Raw genomic sequence first — 16,685 nt, 5'->3', positions numbered from 1 at the left:
CCATTTAAAAATGTATAATTCCATATTATTAAGTATATTCCCTGTGTTGTGCAACCATCTCCTGAAATTTTTCATCTTGCAACCCTGAAGCTCTGTACCCATTAAACAACAATCTTCATTTCCCCCTCTCCTCAGCTTCTGGCAACCACAGTTCTGCTCTCTGTTTCTGTGAATTTGGTTACTCTACATTCTTTATGTAAGTGGAATCGTACAGTGTTTCTCCTTGTGACTGGCTTTTTTCATTTAGCATAATGCCTCAGATTCATTCATGTTGTAGCATGTGTCAGAATTTCCTTCCTTTTTTATGGTCAAATAATATTCCATTGTTTGTATATACCACATCTTGTTTATCCATTTATTCATTGATGGACATCTGGGTTGCCCCCACATTTTGACTATTGTGAATAATGCTGTATGAACACAAATTCACAGATAACTCTTTGAGACCCTGCTTTCAAGTCTTTTTTTTAGAGGAAGATTAGCCCTGAGCTAACTGCTGCCAATCCTCCTCTTTGTGCTGAGGAAGACTGGCCCTGAGCTAACATCCATGCCTATCTTCCTCTACTTTATATGCGGGATGCCTACCACAGCATGGTTTGCCAAGCGGTGCCATGTCCGTGCCCAGGATCCAAACCAGCGAACCCTGGGCCACTGAAGCGGAACGTGTGCACTTAACCGCTGTGACACCGGGGCGGCCCCTCCATTCTTTTGTATATATATCCAGAAGTAGAATAGATGGAGCATATGATAATTCTATTTTTAATTTTTTGAGGGACCACATACCGTTTTGCATTGCAGCTGTACCATTTTAAATTCCCACCAATAATGCATAAGGGTTTTAATTTCTTCATATCCTCATCAACACTTTTATTTTCTACTGAGTTTTTTTTTTCTATTTGATAGTAGCCGTCCTGATGGGTATGAAGTGCACATAAGCTTTTTACTGCTTGATTCTTAAATTTGAGCAACTAAGGATCACCAGATATTTGAAGTCCAGAAAAAGAGAAAAAAAGATGAATGGAGAGGAAAAATGGCCTTATAGAAAACAAAAATAAGTCAAAGAACAAGAGAGTGGGTTTCTTTTTTAATGATTCTTAGAAAAATGTGACTAGATACTGCATCTATAAAATAAGATGCTCTGTGGGGCCGGCCCGGTGATGTAGTGGTTAAGTGCACATGTTCCGCTTTGGCTGCCCAGGGTTCACCAGTTTGGATCCCGGGTGCGGACATGGCACCACTTGGCAAGCCATGCTGTGATAGGCATCCTGCATATAAAGTAGAGGAAGATGGGCACAGATGTTAGCTCAGGGCCTGTCTTCCTCAGCAAAAAGAGGAGGATTGGCAGCACATGTTAACTCAGGGCTAATCTTCCTCAAAAAAAATAAATAAATAAAAATAAGATGCTCTAAAAAAGGAACAAATAGCAAAACATTTAAAATATGACTGTTGAAATGAAAAAAAAAATACTGAACATGTGGAAGATAATATTGGGGTAATTTCTTACAAGGTAGAATAAAGAGATACAGTGTTGAGGGCCGGCCCCGTGGTCGAGTGGTTAAAGTTCTGTGTGCTCCACTCCAGCATCCCAGGGTTCACAGGTTTGGATCCTGAGTGCAGACTTACTCCACTCATCAGCCATGTTGTGGAGCATCCCACACACAAAGTAGAAGAAGCACAAATGTTGGCTCAGGGATGATCTTCCTCAAGCAAAAAAGAGGAGGATTGGCAATGGATGTTAGCTCAGGGCGAATCTTCCTCACAAAAAATAAAAAAATACTGTGGTGGAAAATATGACAGAAAGGTAAGTCATAGAGGATAAATCCAGGAGTACCAGAAAGAGAGAACAGAGAAAAGAGGGAGGAGAAAATTATCAAAGAAATGTTTTAAGATAATTTCCTAAAATTGAAGGACACCAAAGAAAAGATTGACTGAATGTCCAGCACAAATGAATAAAACATGACGTGATCTATAGAGAAAATACACTGTTTCTGCAAGTTCTGAATACCTGGGATAGAGGTAAGCTTTTATGAGCTTCTTAAGGAAGAAAACAACCAAACAAATATACAAGCAGGTCACCCACAAAAGGACATAAATCATAGAAACAAGGGATGCGATACCTTAATAGAGTAAAACTTCGAGTTTTTGAGTGAAAATTATTTTCAATTTAGATTTCTCTGTCCAGCAAAACTGTCAGGCAAGTGTCAGGGTAGAATACAGATATCTTCAGATAGGTTCTGAGAGGAGCAACGAAAAAAAGAGAGCGAAGGTGGAATCCTAGAAATAGTCATTTCAACCCAGGAGCTTAATGAAGGAGTTTCCTGGGATGACAGCTGGGTTCTACTGACTGATTGGTAACAATTAGTCACGACTGGAGGAGAAAAGATTTCTTTAGGAGGGAGGCATCAGAGAGTAGGGATAGGTAGGAGAAAGAGACTCCACAGGTACATTACTACCTTCAGTGTTTTAGGTAATATAAGGCTGTGATACAGAAGAACATTGCAATAGAGAAAACAAGGCAACTAGAAACTCCAGGAAAAATCAAAAGCTGTACAGAAAGGAAAAAACAATCACACGGTACCATTTAGCTCCAAGAGTTGAACAATGTTTATGGAGTCATCATTCTGTAAATACTGTTTGTTGATTTCAACTTTTAGAATTAAACTATAGACAAAACATGGAAGACAGTCATGGCTACAGAACCCCAAGTAAAAGGTATCAATTGTAATATAAAAGCATGAATAGGAACAACAGAAGTTCAGAATTGGAAGTTGGGGAGGAGAAATGAAGGGGAGGATAAGGGCACTCATAATTCTTCATTCTCACAGAACGGGAAATTAGGAGAGTATTACCTGTAGTAGATGGAAGAAGAAATGAAGAGATAAGTATGGTATCGAATTACAAAGAAAACAAACTAAAAGTAATAATGAATAGATAATATCTAGAAATCAATAAATTGAGAAATAATAGTATGTGTTATTCAGTGAAATAGAGATAATCATCAGAAAAATTTAAAACAGGAGAATTTAAATAAAAGTGGTTGCTATTAGGGGATCACAGCAGCTGCAATGTGGTAAGGCAAGGGACTGTCACATTTCATTGAGACTCATTTCTTGACTATGTGATTTTAAACAATGTATAGATTATGTTGATTTAAAATTAAGAATTTTTAAACAGACATATTAAAAGTAAAACTATCTCAGTACAGCAAATAATGGAATGCAATAATAATTATAACATCTGTAGAGAAACATGAAAAATACTTATATATTAAAATCTGTGAAAATAGATGCACAATATGATCATAATTTCATAAAATGTATATGTATATAGACAGTGACTGAAAGGTAATATGCAGATAAAATAGGTATTTTGTGTGAAATTGTGAATGATTCTCTCTGTAAAATTGTATTTAATGTTTTTACATTGCTTTGTCAAGGATATGGTTTAGTATTTATTGGTTATTATTATATGCAGCTGTTTTACCTTTCAGGAATATTTATGAAAATATAATGTGACAGTGAATTACATGAGAAAATAGCATCCTATAAATATGCTGCCTTAGCACTGAGGAAGGTCACTTTGGCTATAAAAGAGTTACAATGAAGAGGGCCATTTATTTAGGGTAGAATGATCAGTTTTCAATTTCTCTCATTTCAGATATGTAAATTATTGCTGAAAACATCGTGTATGTTTGAAGTAAATGGATTTTATGGCACTAGATGAGTTGGCTTCAGTGCTGGAAATCTGCACTTTTATTCCAAGCAGAGTCTCGCTGTGGGGAGATAGGAGAAGAGATGATCTCAGTTTTTTATGTGCTTTTCAAATGAGAGGAATCATTAAGTATAGCCTATTTGCACATGTGTGTGGTGATGGATTGTAATTAGTCTTTGGGTGATAAACATGATGTAATCTACACAGAAATTGAAGTATATAACGATGTACACTTGAAATTTATATAATGTTATAAATCAGTGTTACTGCAATAAAAAAGTGTATATAAAAAAATATGATAGAATAATCTAATCTTCGCTTGTCTCCTTGAAATGAGTGAAGGTGGTCAAAGGTACAAACTTCCAGTTATAAAATAGAGAAGTCCTGGGGACGTAATGTACAGCATGCTGACTAGTTAATAACACTGTATTGTATATTTGAAAGTTGTAAGAGAGAATTGATCTTAAACTTTAAGTCTTAAACATCATAAGAAAAAAAATTGTACCTATATGTGGTGATGGATAACTGGATTTATTGTAGTGATCGTTTCACAATATATACAAATATTGAATCATTATGTTGTACACCTGAAACTAATAATAATGTTAAATGTCAATTATATCTCAATTTAAAAAAATGAAGAAGAAAAGGTATAGCCTATTTGTATTATCTGTTCGAGACTTAGAAGATAAGAGGTTTTTGATTGGTCTGTTTTTTGGCTGAGCCAAGACTGACTTCAATACCGGTATACCTAGGGGCCATCAACTTCACCTAAGCTACGTAACACTGACTTTTCCAGACCACTCAGGAGCAAGCTGCTGCAGAAGAAAATTCCTGTAAAACTTCCTACTAAGTTGCTTGTCTTTGTCTGTTGATCCTATGCTACTGAAAAAGGTGGGAAAATTTGACCCATTTGTCTTCACAATTGCTCATTCATAGGAAGTGGTAGATGGGCAGGAAAGAGTTAACACAGCAAGCCTGAGACTTTTTGTAGAGGGGTCTGCTTGCAAGGGTCGCCCTTGGCCGGCCTTGGGGAATTTGGCGCTCCACTCATTCTCTGAGAGATAAGGGTGGTCCAGGGTGCCTAGACTGCTTGCACAAACAATGCGGTTATGCTGAACACCTGCTTTCTTCTGGGAATCTAGATAGTGGTATGGGAAGAGTGTGCCTATGTGACCACACCCCCGTTTTTACGTTGGGTGCTGAATCCCTAATGGGATCCCTAAGCAGAAACGTTATACACGCCATGCCACTTTTAGTTGCTGTAGAACGGAGCACGCTCAAATGTGTCCCCTCCAAGGAGGGAGAGGACATAAGGAAGCCTGGCGTTGATTTTTCTGCCTGTGTCTTTTTCCATTATGCCGCAGCTGTGTATCCTTACTACATGGCTGCGATAAATCCTGACAGAGGGTACAACTATGTGCTCAGTCCCATGAATCCTTCTAGCCAATCCCCGAATAGGGCGGGTGATCTTTGAGACCCATGAAACTGGAAATAGATTAATCAACCCCCTTTTCTCTCATCCCTCCAAACCACCTATACCCCCACGACTCCCACCACTGTAAGATCAAAGATTTAAGATTAAGATTCAGTTTCCTTAGGGTCCTTAACCAAATTTGATCATTTACAAGGGATTGGAAGGGAGCGTTAGGCTCTTCCACAGTGCTCCATCCACATTTGACATTTGTCTTCTCTCTGCAACGCTGTCTCTTTAAGCCTTAGGGCTTGTATATATGCTGTTTCCTCTGCCTGGGACACTATTCCATTCACTTTTTGCCTTGCTTACTCCTACCCATCCTTTAACCTTTGGCTAAAAGCTGCTTCTTAAGGAAACTCTTTTCCCCAGATGTAGATAGGTCTCCTTATACACTGTGGTTGCCTTCTGCGCTTTGTCTTCATAGCATCCATCAGTTCATCCTTTATTTTTGTCTCTCCCCTCTGTTAGAATATGAATTTAATGAGAAGAGGATGGTGTCCGTCTGGTTAACTGTTGCAGCCCTAGAATTTAGCACAGGGCGAGGCATATGGGGAACCCTCAAAAAAAAATCTCTGCTACATCTTGATGCAGTGATAAACCTTTTGGTCTCATTGCATGCGTCAGTGTCTTGGGTTGGACTGACCCATGAGCATATCTTAAGATAAGGTTGGAGCACGAGTAGTTTCTTTGGAAGATGATCCCAGGAAGCATTGCTAGGGGAGTGGGAGGTGAAGCACAGAAGGGAAGGAAGCCAACCCAGAGTGAGTAAATAGCAGGTCACAGCTGTCAGCGGCTGAGACTCAATCCTGCTTTTGGCCTCAGAGACTGTGTAGACCATGCCTCAGAGTTGTTCTGACTAAGAGTTGAGGAATTGGATATTTATTCACTAATTCCCTTCTCTCTTGTTTGAAGGCTGCTACGTGGATCATTAACTCCCTGATACTTGTAGCCTTTTCTGCTTGAGGGCCTAGCAGACTCCTGTAGCTAGAGAAGTCCCTGAGGCAAAGAGTAGCAAATCTTAGTAACAGCAAGACCTCATCCTCTACGGGGATGGTGTTGAGGGGAGGTGAGTGGGTCACCAACAGCATCTGCTACAGTCAGAAACCCAACTGGATGAAACTGAAGCAAGGAGAACTCATAATTGTGTCATATGTTGAAAATGAAAGGAAAAAATAAAACTTTGTATGTATATATGCAGTTGTTATTGCTGAAGTGTATTTGAGGAATGTGCAAGAGAGTAACTTGCATGAGTAGCTGCCACACTGCAGATCTACAGCTGTGGCATTAGCAAAGTTCATGTTGGCTCTAGGGTTGGAAACTCTGAAAACAGCCTCTTCTAAAGGCCCTGAATGAGTGGCTGGTATTGCCTCACCTCTGTCACATGGAGCCATCTCTATCAAGAGGGATGTTGTCGACAGCATTTGTCCTTGAGCATCTTGTTTTGCAATTGCTTAAACACTTTTAGGAAACAGTTCTGCTAGGTGGATGTTAATAGGTAGACACTAATAGCTGACTTGACTCAAGCAAGGAACTGAAACGTTCCAGGGCTGAAAGAAATCTGTGGAGTATTGTGCCATAATCGTTACTTGTTTCAGAACTTGAGCACAAATATGAAGTGAACTTTCTCCATACCGACTGACCTCCCCCTCAGTGGGATGGTTTTGTATCTACAGCAGGGTTGTTATAAAGACCACAGGAACCATGCTGAGAACCTACGTAACACGTGTGAAAATGCAGCATTCTTTATGCCATTTCTGGGAAGAAGGGGAGGAGGAACCACATATTAAAAAATAGGGGGAGGAGATAGAAAAGTTTATTTATAGAGAGGGAAGTGGTTGTGTTTTGTGGACCTTGACAACGACCCCACTAAAACTCATTATAGTTGAGGAGCAAGATGAGAAAAATCCAGCAATATAGGGTGATCGTTTGGTAGGACTCAGGATTAAGAATTTTCCATTAGGTATTTTGGGCATGGCACATTGCCAGTTTGGTGAGTTCTCAGAGCCTCTGTTGGACACTGGTGCAAGACAACAATCTTGAATTCCAAACCTGGCAGACTAACAATCTTGGATCCTTGGACCACAACATAGTATTTCCTGTTGACTTTCCTGATCTATCCGAAGGAAAGAGAATGAGCAACTACTGACAAGGGCTGTGTGCCAGACATGATGTTAGGTGTTCTATGATATGACCTCCATTGAACACATCTGGCAGGCCCATGAGATAGATGTTGCAATCCCCTTTTCGGATGAGGAAACCAAAGCACAAAGAAGTTAAGCAGTTTTCCCAAGGTCAGCCCACTCATAAGTGGCAGGGCCAAATTCACCTTTGTCTGCTTCCAAAGTTTGTGTCTTTGTACTCTTCTGTGTGGCACAGGTTACCTCTCTATTCTCCAGTGACCTTGGGAAATTAGTTGAAGTGTTATTATCTTCGTTTTCAATGTTGGGGAATGTGGAAGGCCACACATTTAATGCTGCATGGCAGTGTTTTCTCCTCAAAGTGAACTAGCCCTTCGTGTTAGCATAGTGACACCCCTGCGATGGGCTGAAACAATGGACAAGAAGCAAGATGTTACAGGATACACAAACTCCTCGCTAGAGTTCGACGTTGTTTAAAATATTTTCTGCAGAGCCCACAAGAGAGATGGGAGAATCAGAATATCCAAGGATGTAGTACTCTGGGTCCAGTGGTCGGGAGAGAAAGAAAGAGAGAGAGAGAAATGATTTACGTCTTACATTCCAACTTTCCATGCAATTTAGGTTGGCCCAGGTTACCGAACTTTTGTTTTTAGGCCTGGGGGCAGGGAGGGGTGTATGAGACACCCTGGTTTTTTCCACCATGTTGAGTCACAAGTTGTTACTTTGGCTGCTGAGCTGATTTTCTCCTCGGTATCTCTTCAGGGTGTTACCCTGTGAAGAGAACTGTAATTTCAGTGGAAGAATTCTTTCCTTCATTGCATGAGATTCTTCGCTGAAGCCACAAACTAAATTGATTCTGAAATGATGCTGTATCGAAAAGCTCATCTTTGAATCTCTGGGGCTTCCACCAACCAAAGATGTGCCGGTTCTGTTTTTCACAAGTCAAGCTAATTTCCAAATAATGTAGTAACCAGTTAGGGCAATAACAAGAGGGAGAGAAATTGATTTTGAAAGCCAATTTTGGGAGATGAATGAAAATAAATTTGGAATTTGAAAGGGATGGAGAGCCAGATACTACACCACTCATCATGAGGAATTTTTCAAACTACTGATGCCTGGGTCTCAGAGGTTTTGGGTTAATTGGTATGGTATGGGGTGTAGCTTTGGCATTGGGATTTTCCAGGCTCCCCAAAGTTTGAGAACTACTGGAATAGAAAAGAACATGTGTTTTCCGAGGATTATGATATCAAGGTAATTTTTAGAGGAAAAACAAGAAATTTTACTCAAACGCACAAAGAAGGTGGCTTTAAGTTTGGACTATGAGAAACTAGTGTCCACCATCATAGCCGTGCATATGACAAGGTGTGACTTTTCATATTAGTCATAAACATGGGGATCTAGCTCGAGCCAGTACCTCAAACAGTAGACCGATTATGGGAAGCTACTTCTAAAGCGGAGGTGATGCTTTTATGTTTATTCTTTCTCACCCATAGCTCCTGGAGCACGGCTATGTTTCGATAGTTTCTTTAAAAATGAAACTTAAAAATGGAACCCATCCAGGGCCCTTTCATCTCCAACCACTGCTGCATAAGGCAATGCACAGGAGTAGTTCAACACTGGGCATTTCTGAATGTCAGACGAGGCTCTCAGATGACTGACAGGCAAACTAGAGAGACAGACAGAGCATAAAATTTGAGCCGGTGATAGAATCCAGGCCGGACCCAGCGACTGACATGCTGCCAGTGACACAGGCAGGAGCTCTGCTAAATCCTCCCTCTGTGGCTGGAGCCCCACGTTTGTCGGACATCCTCGAAATCATTTCTGGCTGCTCCGTGCAGTGACGAACATGGACGTGGGTCACTCTGAGGATCCTGCCTGTTAAGCCTTCTCTGGTTAGCTGAGTGATGTATCTTGGGTACTACTCGCCTTGAAATTGAGTTCTTGTCTGTCCTGCTGTGCCTGTTCCCGGTAGACATCTAGGCCAAGCGAGAGGGTGAGAGACTCTGTCCACCTGTGTTGTCATTCAGGCACACAGACATCTTGGATGTATGACTCTTCCGCAGTGCCTTAAGGGATGTAGGTGTTGTCTGAAGTGATCTCATATTCAGTTGTCGGTCCACTTGAGTAATTCTGAAAGCTGGTCTTATTCTGGCCCAGAACGGGACACCTCACTTAAAGAGCCCTGCACAGGCTTCCTGGGGACTGCACTCATTTAGATTAAAAGTCGGAAAATATATCCAGTCTGTGTGGGTGGGCAGTGGAGCACTTTTCAAACACTTCCATGTTCTGTGGCTGACACCCAGACTGGCATATTGGAGCCATGCCCAAGGGGGACAATCATGGTTTTCAATGGTCTTCTTCTGACCTTTGCCCACCTGAGAGCCACTTCACTTGCTTTTTGGTCAAGTAGTGGGACGTGATCGGAAGCTGTCCAACTCCTCATCTTGTCCTCCACTCCTTTCTCTCAAGGTCAGAGACCTCAAGCCCAGGTGATCACATGGCTAGACAGATGACACAGGAATGAGACAGACCAGTGTAAGAGGCACTAGGAGTGCTGGGGACTGTGGCAAACTGGAGAACAGGTGATCTGTCTACAGGGAACAGCTGCCACTCTGCTCCAGCCAGTTGTTGCCAAGAAGAAACTCCAGACCAAGATTTTCAAGAGAAACTGTAAATATAGAATATTATATGAAATCTCCTGGTTTTATATGTTGACACCAAATGCATAGTTTTAAAACTCTTTTTGCTGGGGCCAGCCCTGTGGCATAGTGGTTAAGTTTACATGCTTCACTCCAGTGGCCCACGGTTCACCAGTTTGGATCCTGGGCATGGACCTACACACTGCTCATCAGGCCATGCTGTGGCGGCATCCCACAGAGAAGAACTAGAATGACTTTACAGTTACATATACACTACGTACTGGGGCTTCGGGGAGAAAAAAAAGAGGAAGATTGGCAACAGGTATTAGCTCAGGGCTGATCTTAAAATCAAAAACAAACACAAAAGCAAAAAACTCTATATGAAGCAGATGAAAACTTCCATGGGCCAGACAGGGTCTGGGGCTGCAATTTCCAGTTTCTCTCAGAAGTAACCTCTTTCTGTGTCTTTGGGTCTCTGTAGCTCCCGGCCCCACCTCTGCCTCTCCCTGCCCGTCAATACTGTACATTAGTGTGTATGAGGTATCTAGCCTTGATATCAGCACTCACTGATATCAGTGATTTAACAGATGACCTGGGTCTAGAAGCCTTGGGAGATTTTGCTCTCACCCATAGATAGATCATCCCACAGGAAGGAAGACCTGGAGAGGCACCTTCTCCTTCAATCCCCTTTGCAGACTTTGAGACCCAGAAGAGTAATGCTCACATGGCCAAATAACACAAACCAACCTCTTTATTTCCTTGGTCAAGAAACTTAGCCAGATGTATCTCATTAACACTCTTATAATAAGGGAAGGAATAATATCTGCAGAAAAATTGGAACTTAGCCCCGAGAAGGGAACATAATACATTTGTTTTTTTGTAACATATCAAAAGCCTGGTATATCACATATATCTATATAATAATATAATCTATTTGAACTCTTTCTCTTGTCCCATCAAGATAAAATATTCAACTTGGGATCCCTTAAAGAATGATCCTTTATAAATTTAAAATAGCTTTAAATAAAATGTGTGACAAACACACAATGTTTACAGAAACTCTTGAAGGAACTACTTTTTTTGTCAAGATTTTTTTCAGAGTTGTAGAGATCATGTAATTTCAGTGGTCAAAGCAAAGTTATTGGTTTTGTTATTAGAAACTGTTGTGGGTGTCAGGCATACCACACCTCGGTGTAGCGGCCGTGCGAGCAATCTGTGACTTTGTAATATCTTTACTGTCAAGAACATCAGTCGTGAACTCTCGGAATGGTGTTTGGCAACCTCGCAGTCAGAAATTTGGGGATCAGACTCAAAGGGGTTAACAGTGAGATCACTGAAAATTTGGGCAGGACTAAAATGGGCTGTCCTGATAGAATGTCTTCAAATGGCCGGTGGACCTCTAGCGGTTCCACTTTGTGTCAAATAGCAGATTTCTCTGTTCATGCAGTTTTGGGGAGAGGAATTGTACCTGCTCTTCTCACCCAGGCAAGCAGGGCTTTGTTGTCCACTGTGGGAGTGCGGTGGCGTTAGGAGCCCTGTGAAGCTGCAGAGGTGGGCAGCACAGTAAAGCTATACCCTGAACGAGAAGAATACCCTGTGAACGTTCTTTCATAGATTTTTAGTACCCGTTTCCTACCTCTGATCTCTGAGCTGCTGTCTGGGTCACTCATACTCACCTGGAGTCAAGACAGCCTAGGCAGGTACGTTTGAAATGAATGATTTGCACAGCCAGCAGCTTGCCTTTGCCACTGTGATCTGGTCACCCTGAAACAACTGTTGGTTCTGTTAGAGATATTTTCTGGTTACCAGGACATGTTAAAGGCATTAGCAAACCTGGGCCAAATATGAAGTAAGGCTCTTCTTATCCGCACCGTGTGAGAGGTATGTCCCTCGAGAATCTCATTTAGCAATGTTTTCTGCTCAGCTATTATGAGATCTTAAAAATAGTACTGCCTTGTTGGGACAACCGTCCCAGAGGGGAACACAGTTAAGAAACTCCTGGATGCCTTCCTTGGGATGATGGAAGCGTTACTTTACATGTATAGAGCACATAAAAAGACCATTCAATTTAAACTAAAAACAAAAAAAGCAGTTTACCCATTTGTCCCACCCCTCTATCCCTCTATCCGCCTCTTCTGGCAACCACCAATCTGTTCTGTGTATTTTATTTTTTTTTAGATTCAGCGTAGGATAAGAGAGATCATGCAGTATTTGTCTTTCCCTGACCTATTTCACTTAGCATAATACCCTTGAGGTCCATCCATGTTGTTGCAAATGGCAAGATTTTATTCTTTTTTATGGTTAAATAATATTCCATTATATATATATATACCACAATTTCTTTAGTCATTCATCCATTAATGGACGTGTAGAAAAGCTCTCTATATATCACATTTATAGAGCACTTTTAACTTCTTAAACTCATTCAAAAAATTGTTAATTTTATCCTTGAAATAATAGCATTGGTCAGGTTGGGTGTAACTTTCTTCTTGTCTCACACATCTGATTTCACAAGTATACTATATATATTTATTGCATGAACTTAACCACCTGGTAGAATCCTGCCACAGGGCTTCCAAACATTATATTCAGCTCTGTACCCCTCCCCAGCTGAATACTATATAGCCATTAAATAATGCTATAGAAATTCTGGGATTTCTGACCTATGGAATAATTTTTTACATGGTAAAATGGATGACAAAATACTATGTTCAGTGTAATACCAAGTGGAAAAAAATTGTCATATTTCTTTAAGACAAATTCTCTTCCATTGCTTAACATTTTTGAAATAAGGATACATAATACATAATATTATGATCTCTCTCCCTCTCTCTCAAATCTGTATCTAAATAATTTGAAGACTATCCACCAAAATGTTAGCAGTGATTAGCTCTTGGTGGGGGACTATGGTGATTTCTTTTCTACTTTTCTTTTTTTATCCTTTGTGTTTTCCAAATTTTCTGAGTGAATGTATAGTAATTTCAGCAATGGCTTTTTAAAAGGTGGTATGCAAGGCCCAGGGACCCTTTAATCAGGGCAGTACGCTCTAGCAGAGAAAGATGAGGTTCTTCCCTGGGATTATTATAAAGTAGTGGATGCAGAAGTGAAGCATCTACAAATATCTTCTGCAGAAATGGTTAAAGGTCTGGAGGGAGAGGTTGGTTTCAGAGAAGGGAAATAGAAGTCAGTTTAAATGTTGTATTTCAAGAACATTTTCTTGGTCATAGATATTTCTGTATAATGTGAGAATATCAGATAGAAAAGAAATTATAAGACACTAATAAATTCATGCCTGAGTCTGTGGTTGATTCATTCACAAGTACCACCTAATAGAAAGGGAGACTATAACACTTTCCATTTCATAGACGAGGAAGGGGAATGAATGGCGCCACTGAAGTGGAGTGATTAGAAAATGACAATAGAATTTGGATTTCCTAATTTGACTTTTACTCCCAAGATATTGAAGGTACAAAGGAGGCTTTCATAAACCAGTTGCATCAAATATGTGAAAAGCGTTAAACAAGTGCTGGGTGTTTCTGTCGTAATTGTCATGTAGATTCACAGTGAGCCTTGGATAAATGTCCTTTATTCATCCGCTTAATCCACACCTCTACTTTAGAGCTTGATTTACGGTGGAAATATAGACAGTTAGGCTGTTGCTGTTTTAGTTATTACTACATTGAACTTTACATATTAAACAGCTTTGTTAGACTTGGGCCACCAGCTTTGAAGATGATCTGTTCAGTGTAGATCCTGCACAGACTAAGAGTGTGTCAGTCAGAACTGCCCTTAGGCAGAGGGGCCCCAGGGGCTACTTCTCAGGGACTCAGGAGACTCCCTGCTGGGGTATCAAGTTTGTCTGTTGTCCAGTCTTCCGTAGGGCTTGGTGCTATTTGTTGTTATGAAATCATCCCAACAAGGTCAAGACTAATTAGGGTGACTGTGGTGTCGGCTGCAAAGATGTGGGCAGTTGGTGAGCTTCCCACAGATGGATGTGGGTGAGCAGTGCCCGCCTCAGCCATGACCCTGCCATGAGTGACCAAGTCCACCATCAGATGACTAGAGACAGAATTATTTAATGGCATTTCACTTTGATATTTTATTTTAGTTTGGGTCTTTATTATGCAGCAGTGTAGGAATGAATGAGTGGCCGGGACAGCTGATTTGGACATGAAGAACCTTAAAGACTTCATTTCTGAACCAGGACTCTATAAAGAGGTTTGAAACCCAGTAACCAATGAAGGATCTCTTTAGCATGTCTTAACTATTTATGTTAGTATTTACTTTCTAACCATATGCAGGTAGCAAATTAAACCAGTGTGTGATAATGCTTTTTCTTTTTTTATAAACTTTGAGCCAATATCTTTAGTTAAATTAATAAAATATTTGGCTTTGTGAAGACAAGCAAATCTAAATCTAAAGATATGTGCTTCAAGCCATGAAGCTAATTCTGAAAACTATACTGAGAAATGCTGACATTTGTTCTTTTCTATTGGTGGGTGTCAGATATTTTTAGTAATCAAACAGAGATGAATTAAAATACTTTGTAAGTGTAAACAGTACATTTTATCCAGTAATGAGTATGCCTGATACATATTAAATATAAACATCCTTAGTATGTAAATACATATACACATACACAAGAAATGAAGATGTGAGTCCTTGAATATTAATAGGTTTGATGAAATCTCTGAGGATTCTTCTAGGTCAAATTGTAAATTTCACCATAGAATAATAATTCTGTAACAAAACTCTCAGTAAACGTGTATGATGCATTGATCTAAATTAATGTAATTTTAGAAAACATAAAATGAATCAATTTTTTTTCAGTGAAGTCAATCTTCGTCTCCCATCAGCTTCATAGGTAATAATCATATTCAAGTATTTCTGTGTATCCATGACATACAATGCTGAGCTGAAATGGTTAATAAAGGGAATCAAGCTGTGCATAATCAAGTCCGTTGTTTTCTCCAATTTCTTCAAAGTATCTTTACTCTTAGTTGGATTTGGCTGAGTTTGTCCTTTAAATAAATCTTGGACGGTTTCCAAATTAAAGCCAAAGACATTTTAGGAAGCCATAAATTTAGAGAAGTTGTAAAAAATAAAGGCAGTTGTTAACAAGCATATGGAATATCTTGTCAACTCAGAGATAAACAGTTGTTTTCTATGGATATTCCTCTCTTATAATAGCAGGCCACATGTTCCTGTTCTTTCAGAAGTGTTTTTCCTCCCTTTCAGGGGTATATGGTAGTAAAATAACGGTTAGCTTGCATCTGGAGTGGTGCCTTTTATTAGTAGAAATGATGACAGGGTGTAAAATCAAAATATTGCTTGCATCGCTGTTTTTTAGTAGATACTGTTGACTATAAATGTGAAACATATTGGTGATCTTTAAAGGGAAGGACTCACTTTTATTGAACATTTACATGTTCATGTGCTCGTTTAACTTTCACAACAATTCTAAATGGTAAATATTCATCCCTTTATGGCCAGTTTAAACAAAGGACCCTCAGAGCTGCTAGGTAGCTTAGCCAAGGTCACAAGGTCACACAGATGGGGATGGCTGTGATCTGAAACTAAGTTTATCTGATCTCAAAGCTCAAGTTCATGGGGTTAGGGCATTCTCAGCTGATTGTTTATGGTAAAACTACTGTCATTGATATAGTTAATTCAATTAGCACAATGAACACATCAACAAAATAGGGATCTCTTTATGGTTTTAAATGAAGAATGACTATTTACTACTGTCTGTTACTGTTTTTTTGTTTTTTCAAGATTTTATTTTTTTCCCTTTTTCTCCCCAAAGCCCCCCAGTACATAGTTGTATATTCTTCGTTGTGGGTCCTTCTAGTTGTGGCGTGTGGGATGCTGCCTCAGCGTGGTTTGATGAGCAGTGCCATGTCCGCGCCCAGGATTCAACCCAACGAAACACTGGGCCGCCTGCAGCAGAGCGCGCGAACTTAACTACTCGGCCACGGGGCCAGCCCCTACTGTCTGTTACTTTTAACTGTCAAAGTTGGAAAATTCTAGGCTTGAGGCACTGATAAAAGTGCACAAATCAAGCAAATCATCAGAAAACTGAAAAGCATTAACTACTGTAACAAAGTCTTAATGCAAATGGAAAATAGTTAAAAGTTCATAGTTCGTAATAAAAGTATAAACAGGAGTGATACTAATTCATTTGATTTTTGAAAGCCATAGACTAATTTTTGTCTTTCTAGATAGAACATATACCTTTAATCCATACATATAAACTTTGTATTTAAAATCTATTTCTTCGGCATCAGTTGTCAAGTATCCTCAGGGCTGACTCCTGGGGAAACTTGGAAGCAAAGTGAAAAGGGCATGAATTCTCAAGTCAGATGACCCGAGTTCAAATCCTGGTTCTGCCACTAACTAGCTGTGTGATCGCGGGCAAATGGCAACCTTGGAAGATAAGAATGATAATACTTACCTTCTAGGTTGCTATGAAAGCCCCAGTGAGATAATGTTTAAGGAAATAAGTATATAAAGTGTTCTCTGAATCAATGGTGGTGATATTTTTTTGTCATACATACAAAAGAAAACTTTGGTCTTCTCAGGTGGGTATTTTTAGTGTGAGAGGCAGCCTAGCAATCTGAGCAAGAAGCCATGGCTGGTTTTCATTCTTTAAGGCCATGGTTCTGGCATCGGAGCCCAAGGCTCTAAACCACCCTCCTGACATACTGCATTAAGTATGTG

General features: G+C 40.0%; 1 protein-coding gene across 9 annotated transcripts in view; it reads left to right on the top strand.

The window, feature by feature from the left end:
- The window catches only part of RYR3 (ryanodine receptor 3), a 484,984-nt gene that overhangs the window by 66,560 nt on the left and 401,739 nt on the right, over nucleotides 1-16,685 (top strand). The gene's annotated exons all lie outside the window — the stretch shown is intronic.

The sequence above is a fragment of the Equus quagga genome, chromosome 2, assembly GCF_021613505.1.
Source record: "Equus quagga isolate Etosha38 chromosome 2, UCLA_HA_Equagga_1.0, whole genome shotgun sequence".
Taxonomy (NCBI): domain Eukaryota; kingdom Metazoa; phylum Chordata; class Mammalia; order Perissodactyla; family Equidae; genus Equus; species Equus quagga.
The sequence above is the reverse complement of the archived record's forward strand: the minus strand, read 5'-3'. Positions and strand labels throughout refer to the sequence as shown.